Source organism: Sinocyclocheilus rhinocerous, unplaced genomic scaffold (genome assembly GCF_001515625.1).
Source record: "Sinocyclocheilus rhinocerous isolate Xijiao unplaced genomic scaffold, SAMN03320098_v1.1 scaffold604, whole genome shotgun sequence".
Lineage (NCBI taxonomy): Eukaryota > Metazoa > Chordata > Actinopteri > Cypriniformes > Cyprinidae > Sinocyclocheilus > Sinocyclocheilus rhinocerous.
This window is the reverse complement of record NW_015658518.1, coordinates 575,393-588,723: the sequence shown is the minus strand read 5'-3', so window position 1 is coordinate 588,723 and position 13,331 is coordinate 575,393. Positions and strand designations below refer to the sequence as shown.

At 38.0% G+C, this 13,331-nt stretch overlaps 1 protein-coding gene across 1 annotated transcript in view; it reads right to left on the bottom strand.

Annotated features, from left to right (window-relative positions):
- Positions 1–13,331, bottom strand: part of LOC107722480 (transmembrane and TPR repeat-containing protein 2-like) — a 119,895-nt gene that overhangs the window by 56,621 nt on the left and 49,943 nt on the right. The window lies entirely within an intron of this gene.

Sequence of the window (13,331 nt, the reverse complement as noted above, 5' to 3'; positions counted from 1 at the left end):
TGTCATTTGTCGGAGATAGTGGAAAGCCGGCTTAAAGCCGACTTGAAACGCCAGTACGATGAGGATAGTTTTCATTTTAGAACATAAACGCACCAGTGTAAATGTAGCCTTACATCTAAGGGGGCTGGGACGCATTCACACTACAGCCTCACGTGTGCGTCACTCTCTGGGTGTGTTCGACTTGATGCGGACCGACTGTGCAGACCGACTATTACAGTACCACGAGAGCTACAGAGAGCAGACTGCTCCGTGCGCTTTCGAATCGCTCTCGCGGATGATCGATCTGCGCCGCGCCTCTAGTCGAACACACCGGCTAGTGCTGCAGGCTTATTGGCTCACTGACGCTGATGAGATTAACCCCTTAGGTATCGAAATTTGGTACCGAACGACGAGACGTTTTTCGATACTCGATGGTATCGAGGCAATTCGGTCGGTGCCTAAAAAATATCGCACTCGATACCCAGCCCTATTCTGCGTGAATGAATGGCACAGATGCACAGTTTCGTTTTTTTCTACACCCTGTTAAAGCGCACGTGATGCTCGCTATGTTTTCAGCCTCTGCTCAATATATGAGTGCATGAGCACATGAACATAATCTCTAGAACTGCTTGTCATATCATATACAAACAGAAACTTAAAGGTCTTCACATCAACCCATCAAAATAAAAGTTTGGTTTAACTTGAAGAAACTGTGACAGAAATATATTACTTAATGTAATGATAGTACTACTAATACTAATAAAATCATTATTAAAACATTATTTTTAAAGGAATATTTACCCGCAAAAAAAATATTTACCAGAAAAATGTAAATACATAAGTTTTTCTGAAAAAAAAAAAAAAAAAAAAAAAAAAAAATTAAAAGAACAAAAAGTTTCAAAATAAAAAAAAAAAAAAAAAAAAAAAAAAAAAATTATAATTATAATTAAAATTTTATGAAAATATTAAAATGGAATCTAGAAAGTAAGTGTAAGTTTCATAATTTCAATGAATTAGATATGCTTTTTGATATATATATTTTTTAAAGTAACCATTAAAAGAGAGTCTAGAAAAATGAAAACTGAATGTTTGAAAAAATGAATTTGGAAAAAAATATAACTGAATTTGGGAAAAAATAAAATTTTATAAGGCGCTAATATCGCTTTTAAGAGTGATGGTTGGGTTAGTCCTTATAGCACATCACTTGTTGTGTTAGTGTATGAGCTATGACAGACATTCATCCCTTGCTGAATTTTCAACACAGCAGTCTTAACAAAAGATCACAAGAGGGCATGACTAAAACACATCACAGACATGAGACCATATGTGAAAGTATAACTGCATGTAAACTGAACATTAACAAAATCTTTCAGCTTTGTCAAAGTCATTCAGTAAGGCAAGCATCACTACTATTGTTTTTTCAAACCCACTAAAACTAAGTATTAAACTTTGGCATGTAACTCAACCTGGACCATTTGTGTTGCAGACATAAATGAATGACAGGACTCAATAACATATTTAAAAAAAAATCTTCAAAAATTCTTGTTTAACTCTAAACATACTCTTCCATTTAATTAAACTCTTCCATGATATTCTCTTCAGGAATAACAGTCAGTTAAAACAATACATTTAACATTCCTCACACAAAGATGACCTTGTAATTGTAAATTGACCTTGTAAAAAGCCTGTGAGGTTTGACTGGGACACAATAAGACAGATCCTCAGAAGAAATAGGAGGGAACATTGATTCTGACTTTCCTCAAAGTTTAGAAAGTGAGGACATGTGCCGCACCCTTGACCAAAAACAAATAAAAGCTCAACAGAAAGACAGGGACCTCCATTAAGCCGCAAGCAAGCACGAAGTGGTACCAAATGCCTGTCAATCAAACCAACCTAACTGTACCAGAAACCATCTATTGGCTATCTAAGAAACTGAGAGACAAAAAGCTAAGGGGAATTAAAAATGCATGAAGATGACCAATGTAGAAGAGAATGAGTGAGTGGAAGGATAAATGTGCAGTTTACTCCCTGGGAGAAAGCTTTGGGACTCTAAATATGTCGGAAGAAGGTCTTATAAAAGCGTAGAGGTGTACAGGAAACAGGAGGAGGCAGGGCGGGATATGCTCTGAGGGCCACAGACACACACTGTGCCCACGCTGTCTGCCTGCGTTGCGCCGCCCAACAAGACAGAGAAAGCCCTCAAGGGAATCAAACACCACAAACGCGTGTAAACAAAGCAACTAGGCAGTTACGTTATTCCATATGCAGTCATCCGTGCCAAAATCCATGTCATTCAAACCCAAGGCGGTGGTATCTTGCTGTGAAACAAACCCCCTCTACCTCCTGTGATCGTGAATGTATGCCTGAGCACAAGAAGATGCTGCTGAACCGCCGAGCGTAATTAGTCTCCTTAGAGAGTGCAAGAAACGACATAAGCTGTAATTAAAATATGCAACGGGAAATACGTGACAAGTGCGATAACGCGCCATCAGCGCAACTGAATAATCAGCCGTCACAGCAATGGCGCCAAGAACGTGCAATTAACACAGAATGGAGACAAAAGGTTTAATGGAAACATGTTTACAAGAGAAAGATATGATGCAAAAAGAGCAATGGATCCCTGGCTGTAGAGCGAGCCAAAGTCTTTGATCATTTGCTACGTGTCGCCAGCAGCGTACGCCTGTCTACAAGTCGCCCATGAGAACAGATGGAACTGGGAAAAGCGAGGAGATGTTACGACAGACTAAACTGCCAAAAAGAACTAGTTCAGGACATGCTTCAACTTCTTGGTTGTCTAGGGGAACATTTTCAACAAGACGTGTTGAAATTGCAGCGATTGTTTTGTAAGAGTCCACAAGAAAAACAGATGCTCTGAGAACTAAATTTCTCCGTGAGATAAAGCTCTCCATCATCGGACACATTTAAATTCCCTGCCTTGACTTCGAATCACTCACTTTCTTGGCAGAATTTCACGATTTCTTCCCCCTCAGGTAATACCTTTTTATTTTCTCCAAGCCATTCGTCAAATTAGATCTTCATCCTTCCAAACAAAAGGATAACACGAGAGCCATTGTGGTTCAATTACATCTGAATCATTTGGAAGGAGGTGCCAATTTACTGGATATTTTGGTGAGCCAGAGAAAACAAACACCATCGCCTGAAGACTCGACACCCAGAAGCCCAGACATGACAACAAAATCTGTGCCAGGCCCGGCAGGCAGGGGCTTCCGAGATCGGCTTTCACGTGAAGTATAAATAAAAAACGAACACTTGGAGCTCTGGTGGTGAATCGTAACTGAATATCAGTAACAGTGGAAGCTCTTGGATTGCATGATGAGTGCGTGAATTCTTGAGCCACTGCCTGATTTGGCTTGACAGCCCCCCCGAGGAAGTCTGACTCCCTAGAATGATTCTAATTGGTGTTAGTGAGACAAATAATTTGAAAGCTAATCTCTGGCATGGGCTGATCCTTCTCGCCTGTAAAGAAAGTAGAGAGGGACAGAACCTTTTTACATGCAAGAGTGCGTTCTTACTCTTGACAACTCTCAGGGGACCGGCAGTATCACGCGATCCCGAAACTGGCCACTTTTCTTCATCTAGAGTCCAATCAGCGTGCCGGGGATACTGTGACCACATCAGTCAAAGAATGTTTGCTTATCGCTCTATCCCTGCCGTGACTGGCACGTTGTTACGTTTTGGCCGACCGCAGCTCTAATGAGAAGTGAAATCCAAAATAAGTCCTGTGTAATCTAGAGCCCAGTTCCCTCAGACTGGGAGCAAGATTTAGCTCTGTGGCCATTAGAGGATCTTAAATGCTGTGGTGTCGATAGCAGGCTGCGACCTCAATGTTTTCGGACAAGTACAGCTTTGCTACATCCAAAACAAAGGCTTATAATTCGAGCCAAAAGCAAAGCAAACCATGCAAAGAATCTGGTCTCTGGAATCAAAAAGCAACAAGTGACCTACTACGGAGTGACCGTATTCCATGGATTGCCTTTCTGTCTTAACGAATCGGACGGATACTTAGTCTCGACACGTGATTAGCTTAGCGCACAGAGGAAATTCTTTCTGCCAAAGTGCATGAACGTCAGCAGCCGTTCATATAACGCAAGTAGATCCAGGGTCTATACATTTTAACGAAACAAACATAGCTCCCTTGAATAGTGCCAAAAATGGTTCCAGATATTCTTCTCAAAAGTTTGAGACAATGCACAATTGTTTTCTATTTGTGCCAACAAGTGAAAAAAGGGGGGAAAAAGTAACAGCTCAGGGATGTTCAAGGAGCAACATGTTTGTGCACTTTCTAAAGGTTTTAGTTCTGTTTTTGAATAAAGGGTTGGAAATGAATGCTTTTCTTGCTTTTTTGTTTTTTATCCGATTCATCGATTAATCGAAAAAATAATCGACAGATTAATCGATTATTAAAATAATCGTTAGTTGCAGCCCTAAAAAAGAGCACAGGCAGTAGGGAGATTTTTCGGTCTGCCAAGTATGTGTCATCACCCGGCTTCAGTGTCTGAAAGGGCCGCAGTCATATTTTGAGAGTGCCTACAGAGAGGCCATCCGGTCTGTCCACTCTGCTCTCCTGCCTGGGCTTTTGTCTATGGTTTCTTCCCATGAGAATGCCTGCAGGTCAATAACAGAATACCTTCCCCTTATGTGGTGCTTATGCGAGAAGAGCTCTCAGGGACAACAGCCTTGTTCTATTGCGCAGCTTCATGAAGAAAAGCTGTATGGGCTATAAAAGAGGAAAATCAATTAATTTGTCGGAATAAAGAACTGAACTGTTGAGGAAACACAATCCAAGCTGAGCAGCTCACAAAAAGTACAAATGTCTTTCATTCTTTCAGTTATTCTTTTATTCATTCTCTCTCTCTTTCTATCAGTTGTTCTTTCATTCACTGACAATCTTTTGTTCAATCTTTTACTTCATTCTTTCCTTCATTCTTTTATTTCATTCTTTCCTTCAATCGTTCATTCTTTCTTTCGTTTAATCTTTCATTTTTTTCCTTCAGTCATTCTAACTTTCATTTTTTCATTCTGCCAGTCATTCTTTCATACTTTTTCATTCATTCTGCAGGTCATTCTTACATACTTTGTCATTAGTTCTTCCTGCCATTTTTTCCACATGAATGAATGAATGAATCTGCATTTGTGAATTCTTTTGCATTCATTCATTCCTTGGCATTTATTCATTTATTTGCATTCATTCATTCACTCACTCATTATTTTGCATTCATTTGTTCTTTTTGCATTCATGCATTCATTCATTCTTTTGCATTTTCTCATTCATTTATTGGACATGATGGTTTTTGGAAATGTACTGATCTAATATCAGTTGGTTTGACGGTTACGTTGATTTAACCATGAACCATGTAAATAATATAATATAATCATTATGTACAATTATATATATTAAAGGGGTCATATGATGCGATTTCAATTTTTCCTTTCTCTTTGGAGTGTTACAAGCTCTTGGTGCATAAAGAAGATCTGTAAAGTTGCAAAGACTAAAGTCTCATATCCAAAGGGGCATAGAGGAGAAACAATAATGTACAGTATGTGGAAAATAATGTGTTTTTTGAACCTTAAACCGCATAAACACATTTCATTACACCAAATGCACAAAATAATGTTCTTTTTAGCAGCATCATATGACCCCTTTAAAACGCCATGGTGTTTCTTTCTGATACAATCACTGGACCACGGTACTGCCACAGGATTTTCTAAAATAGTAAAGAGGCTCTGATTTTCCAGTAAAATCATCAAATATTCAATATCAACAAACACCTAACTGAATAGTATTAAATAAATTATTATTAGTCATATTAGTAAAATAAATTAAAGAAAGAGGAGCTTGTGGCTTGTGCTCGACACGTAAAATCAATGGGAACCTGAAATAATGTTTGTTTATTACCAAGATGTCACTACAGGCTACCACATCTGATATTGCAGTGAATCCTTCCTGAAGTTCCTCTGATGAAGAGCATTGGGTCATGCTGCAAATCATGTCAAAAGGTCTTACCGCATCACAGCTTCCTTGAAATGGGAAATAAAAAATCTATTTGCATAAATAAATAATTTATACACGGTAGATTAGTCAGGCGCAAACAGGTTTCAAAAGGCTAATCTTAGAAACGCCGGCATTACAAATCAATTCATATGGCTGGAAAGAAAAACAAACTATTGACATTTCAAAGTCACAAAATGTGTTTTGTCACCAATTTACACTAAAGAAATGTCAAATAATAAGCGAGGCACAAAGAGATCTCTTAAGACATTAACTAACAGATTTGACACTTTGAACTGTTCCTTGTTAAACAACAGAAAATCGATACCACGGTAAACTAAGTCAATGTATTTCAATATGTCAGTCTGGCAAGTTAGTCAAAATGTCAGCTGGTGTATTATTGAATTAGGGTCAGACAGAGTGAGACTAAAGGCTTTCAGTCAGTGGGCTTCAACAAACAGTGAAGCAGACACACATTGAAAGGGTCGGGGGCTCTGCAGTCGGAACAAACCATCTCGGGCCACCATGAAATCAACATGGTCATGGCTGGACATTGTTGATCTAAACGCCACAATAGCCACATTATCTAGTTTGCAACCATGTCAAAGCAAAAAGAGAATGGGTGTGGACTCTCGTTTTTGCCATTTCCCCAAAAAAAGCCAAGAGTATTATATTATACATTCAAGCATGATTCAATTTATGGCACTTTCTACACCCTCTCATCTTTGAACCTTTTCCAGGAAAATAATATGCACACATCAGCATCCATTTTAACTTTTTTACCCGCATGAATGAATCAATTGTCCACTAATGGCAAATCAATGAAAGCGCCATTTCCATTTAGGCCTTATTGACAAAAAGAAAGAAAGAAAAAAAAGCCCACTCAGCACATTGACTACTAAATTAGCATGGTGAAAATGCGACCACCACACTTTTCATTATATCATGCTGCCTCTCTTGGGAAAAACAGCTTTTACAGGACTCACTATTAGGCCAATTGCTTTACTATGAGGAGAACATTACATGGCAACTGAACTCTAGTAATCAGATAACAGAAGAAAGAAGAGGAGAAAAAGGAGAAGTCTATAGCTTTATCTGGTGACTGTGTCACTCCTTTCTCCACTTCCTGTGTGTCTGTTAAACATTGTACTGTAAAAGGCAGAAAACTATTTACAAAGCATGCAGCTTTGGCCAAAAGGGATCAGAAAACATAAGTTACACCCTACACATCTGTCCTGTAACACTTTCATAGATGGTAACAGACTTCCCAAAAGGAATGTAAGAAGAGGCTCTTTTCATCCCACAAGAAATGTCTGGCCTCTAGGAAAAAAAACAAAATTTAGAGTTAGCGATTATCACAAGGCGGCGTGAAAGCCACTGAAAGGACATGCCTGGGACATACACTTGCATTTTAGAGTCTCATAAAGTCTTAAGAGTCATAAGTCTTGCCTCCCCTGTCTTTTATTTCCATACAAACACAATCTGTCAAAAGGAACATCTCTGAATTTTGGCAAAATGACGGGTATCTGAAAATGTTCAATTAAAATAAATAGGAAAAAGCTGTTCACAGACTGCTAAAAATGTGACTTCAGCCCCACATGGCAAACCACTAAATGTCTCCTTATGTTTACACTACTATTAACAAGAACCAAAACAGACCAAAAATAGCTGAATTTCTGCCAGAGTTTGTGCAAGATCTTGATCTTTAGAAATGCCATCCATATATACACACATTTATCTAATAAAAACGTATATAAACTATCATTCAAAAGTTTAAATGCTTTTAGGTCTTTTATAAAATACAGTACAAAAATACAGTAAAAACAGCAATATTGTAAAATATTATTACAAGTGAAAATAACTTTTTTCTATTGTGATGTTTTTAAAATGTAATTTATTCCTGTGATGCAAAGCTGAATTTTCAGCATCATTACTCCAGTCTTCAGTGTCACATGATCCTTCAGAAATCATTCTAACATGCTGATTCGCTGCTCAAGAAACATTTCTTATTATCAATGTTGCAAAGTGACAATTACTGTCACTTTTAATCAGCTTAATGGGTTATTTTTTTTAGTGTACACATACACACACACAGTTCACAGACATGTGAAAGCTTTGTACTGTATCAGGTAAAATCTTTGGAGCTTAGTTCATTTTCTGTGGATCATAAAGTGGCATGTGCGTCATTCAGTCAGCGCTTCATACTGCAAACTAAGCCACCTGTTTGGCATCAATGTTGACACATGATACATCTTGCATAAAGGTTACAAATGTGCTGAACAGGGATTTTCTGAATGGCCATCAAATAGATTGTTAAAACAAATGTACTGTTGAACTACATACGAGGCTCACACACGTTACTGACCTACAACGGCAAAAAATAGTGTGGTGTTCATGACCTACAGTATACTGATGCTACTGTAAGTACCAGTGCCTGATTGAAAACTGGAACTGGGTTCTTAAAGAAATAATACCCTCAAAAATGAAAACAGACGATGGAGTGTCAGATGGAGGAGTGGTATATAGAGGTTGGAGAGCTGCAGGCCCATGCGGCCTCCATCCCTCAGCAGGGGCAGGTGGAAAAGGTCTCCGAGAAACAAGCCGGTGTGGAAACGCGAATTGTACGACTGATTGAGCCTCTGAAAGAGAGACGTCGTATCCTGCTGGCCTCTAAAGAAGTGCACCAAGTGGGCCGTGATCTTGAGGATGAAATTGTGAGTTTAACAACCTCATTATAACCATTACCTTTAATATATTTTGAAATGTGCCACATGTTGTGAATGTGTTTGTCCGCAGTTGTGGATACAAGAGCATCTTCCAGTGGCCACTTCTCAGGAATATGGGACAAGTTTGCAAGCTGTACAGCAACTCATGAAGAAGAATCAAGTAAGACAGCGTCAAAAAAACTCTATATCCTGTGGAGAACAGTTTAGACCAGCATAAATGTGAAAGGGATAGTTCAAAAATGAAAATTGTCATCATTTACTCACCCTCATGTTGTTCCAAACCTGTATGAGATTCTTTATTGTACATATATTATATGTTGAATACAAAAGACAATATTTTGAAGAATTTTGAAGAACCAAACAGTTGTTAGTCCCCATTGACTTCCATAGTAGGGAAAGAAATACTATGGAAGTCAATGGGGACCAACAACTGTTTGATTACCAGCATTCTTCAAAATATCTTCTGTTATGTTCAACATAAGAAAGAAACTCATACAGGTTTGGAACGACATGAGAGTGAGTAAATGATGACTACATTTTCATTTTTGGGTAAACTATCCTTTTAAACCTTAGAAAATACAAACAAAAGTTCCCAGTCTGTACTCCATATTGGATCTCACACAACCAGGGTCATGGAAACTTCTTTCAAAAAGTAATTTGCCAAGCTACTTATAATTTCATACAGTTAGACTCCAGTCAAGCCTTTCTTATGAAGATGTAGGTAGCTAGTAACTAATAAAGCACAGGCTAGTCTGCACTGAAGCCAAATGAATCTTTTTTTTTTTTTTTCAAAATTATTTTGATTAATAAATGATAATTTATAGGGCTGTCAGTGTTGTTTAATAGCAATTTTAATAGTACAGCTCAGCTTTGTCACATTTAACACATTCAGCTTGAAGAACAATAAATAAATTGCCATTATGTAATTTTTAGAGTACACAATTTGCCTAATAGTATATATTTAACTAGTAATGGTATAATCTATACTTGTCAAATTATACTAATAAATAGGCTGCATAAACAAAAAACTCATAAATAAAATAAAAGCTACACTGCCATGGTTTTGAAAACAGTTAAACTACTGTTAACTGCTACTATTTTAGTTACTAGCCAACAATGATTAACAAATTCCTCAGGATAAGCTTCGTCAAATGCTACTTAGCTGCTACAATGGATACAAAATGCCATCCATCCAATATCAATTAGCCTAATCTGCCAAATGTGTCATGCTCTGTGAATCTTTTGGTAAATAAAGAGGCTTTGTTTTATCCAGAGTTTGACCCAGGTCTGAATACTCAGCCCACTCTCTGGCCACAGTACACAGGCCTCTCAACAGGAGGCTGTTTGTCACGGCTCGAGTCCCTCTGGCCAGAGTGTAATAAATTAGCTGGACTTTGTTCCTGCATGTTTCTGGAGCTTCTTTGTCTTCCCATGGAGAGAAAAAGAGAGCGAGTGGGCGACCTGCTTGTTGTGTTTGCGTGCAAGACCCATCCTGTTGGGATGGTTTATCATTCGAGTGGCTCTTGTTGACCCACAGGAGCATGTGGGTAGGAAAATGAGGAGAATGACATCGGGTGGATGAGAACCAGCTGAAGGAATGCAGAGGGGAACATGTGGTAACCCGAGGAGATCCACACAAAAAACTCTTCAGATGGAAGTGAATAAAATGCGCCCACTGAGCAGGCTTTTTTCCCCCTTTTCTTCCTAAGAATTCTCTTTTTTCCCTCATTTTTGGACCAGTGCACCAGCGACATTCTCAGTTGTTACCTTGTCAGCGGGGTGTGTTGGCTTTCCGGCGAGTTATGTGCAATGTCAGAAATTTTCAAAAAGAACATCTGCATTGTAGACAAAAATCATCAGAAATACTTTGGGAATGGAATGAAATGAAATGAATTCAGCTGAGTGTCTTTTGCGTCTTGTCTTGGCTTTAGGGCTGAACGATTAATTGCATTTGCGATAATATCGCGATAAATTTCGATTTTTCAATCGCAGAGGCTATGATTACACGGTCACGTGACAGGCGAGAGTAAAGAGGTGTGTTCGACTTGAAGATCAGATCGGTGTATGACATCAAAGTACGGCGAGCGAGAGAAAGCATAAGGGAACATTTATGTTTAATCTATCTAATAGTGTGTTGGTCATACTATACAATGATTTATAGCTTGTCTTTGTTGAATAATACAGAACATAAAGAGCTTTAAAAAAAATTATTGCATATTAAATCGCAACCGCAATATTGGTAAAAAAAAATCGCAATTAGATTATTTTCCAAAATCGTTCAGCCCTACTTGGCTTTGCTTCCGCCACTGGAGCGCACAGATTCTTGGTCTACGGACACGTGGGGGATGTTCTGAAGTTGCGGGCTGGAGTGCCTGCTTGCATGCGATGCAGTTCTTCTTTTATGAGGCATACCAGCAAACGGGTCGTGCCAGGCCAGGCCATGGCATGCTATTGGTTTAGCCAAGACTCACTACAGTTAAGAGCACAGCACAACGGCCGTGAACGCCAGTGGCTCAACCAACCAAATCTGAGCATCTTCAGTAAAATATTGGCAGCCAAAAACACTTTGCCACCCACACGCAGCTCCCACTTCCTTCAGACCATCATAAAGTTTTTTTCCTGATGCATATGGCTATTCCAGGTCTTCTCCACTAACTTGACCCCAAAAACCTTCATTCATCAGAAGTCTGATGTGTTGGAGAAGGGATACTGATTACTTCGGCCTTTAAGAAGACACCAGGTAATCTATCAACTAGAGGCCACGATAGCAAATCAATCAAGAGGAGGCTGAAAGACCTCCAGGCTGATCTGTGCCGTGCATAATTTATAATTCATTTTTGCCCCCTCAAGAATGAATGGTATTTTACTCATTTTTGGAAAATTGGTAGTCCGTGAATGAAAGAAAGGTTCCAATGAATAATTGAATACACTTAAAATACACTTTTACTGATTGTTCAGTTTGGTGCAATAAGGTTTTTGAGTTTATTTCAATGCATGCAACCAAATTAAAACTGTAAAATAAAGTTTACCTAATCCATTTGTGTTACAAAATGGAAAAAGAAAATAATAAAATGAATTAATTTTAAACGATATGCCAGAAAATAGTGTCATAGTCAATGTTAAACTAAGACTAAAATGGGTCAAAAATACAATGGTAAAAAGTCTAGTATGCAAAATGATATGCAACATTCATAAAACAGAAGTAGGAAAGATGAGTTTAAACTAATTATCTTTTGTTGAAGGCTTGATTTAATTGCTAAATGTTTTCCTTTACTGAATTACTGTAATCTCAGTGAGGTTTGTATTTTCCAAGAGCAAAATAAAATAATGGGCCAATAAAAAGTTGTAAATAAAACAAAGATTAATGGAGTATGTTTTACAAGAAAAGGCTTTTTCGTGTTTTACTACTTCAAAATGTCATGTTTAATTCAACATGTTACTTGTCTTGTTTCTCTATAATTATTGATGACATTTACAAGCAATTTCTGAGTGAAAAGTCTTTCCAAGTAAATCTTACAACATTTTATTTCAGTGTCGTTTAAAAAGAGAAAAGTTTTTTGTTCTTTTCATTGTTTGGTAAAATCCTTCATCCTCTTCTATTATTTTGTCACGGATAATCTTCATAATTACAATGCAAAATCCTCCCAAAACTCTCTCTATTCCACAACAATTCCCTTTGTTAATGAGCTCACTGGAGCACAAAGCACACTTTCATGTGTGATTCCACATGTTCCACATTAATTATAGACAATCACAGAGGATGGTTCATGGTGGTGCACAGTGTGATCTCATTAGACACAATCACACTGTTATCACAGATGCCTCTCGATCAAGCGCACACGTTATTAGCTGCACATTAGGGGGCTTGCTCATAATTAAAGGTACATATGTTGACTGTCCCATGTTTGTGTCCTGTGAGTGAAATTACAGATGACCCCCAACAGCACATTCAGCGATGAGACCTTGACTTTGACCCCGCCCCACTTCCTGCTGTGGAACACATCATCCTTTTAGTATGTCCAATGATGCATTCTGTGCAAAACATAAGACACAACACATATTCCAAAACTTATGTGAGCTGCCTCACTGCCTACATAGGCATCATCTTAACGGTCATGGAACCACACAAGTGAGGGATCTGAAATGCTCTTAACAGGCTGCAGCAAAAAAAGCGATACTTTAATAAGAATAAAAACAGTACACAGAAATATTAAGTAATATTCTCTATTTTTAACTACACTGAGCTATTTTTACCAATATATTTTCATTTTAGAATGATATAATTATTTATAATCAAAATGTGTCTAACCTTAATTGTAATTTTCACTGAATTTCACTGACTGATGATATATATATATATATATATATATATAAAAAATGGAAATATAATTTAAAGTTGATATACACACACACAAATATGTGTGTGTGTGTGTGTGACCCTGGACCACCAAACCAGTCTTAAGTAGCACGGGTATATTTGAAGAGTTTGGTTCCAAAACGCGATAAAAGCAAAAAAAAAATAAATTTGACTTCCCGCCAGGGGTGGGCGCTATATGAAAGTGCCTACCGGTATTATGTTGTTCCATGATATGGATTTTGCTATACCGTGGATACCG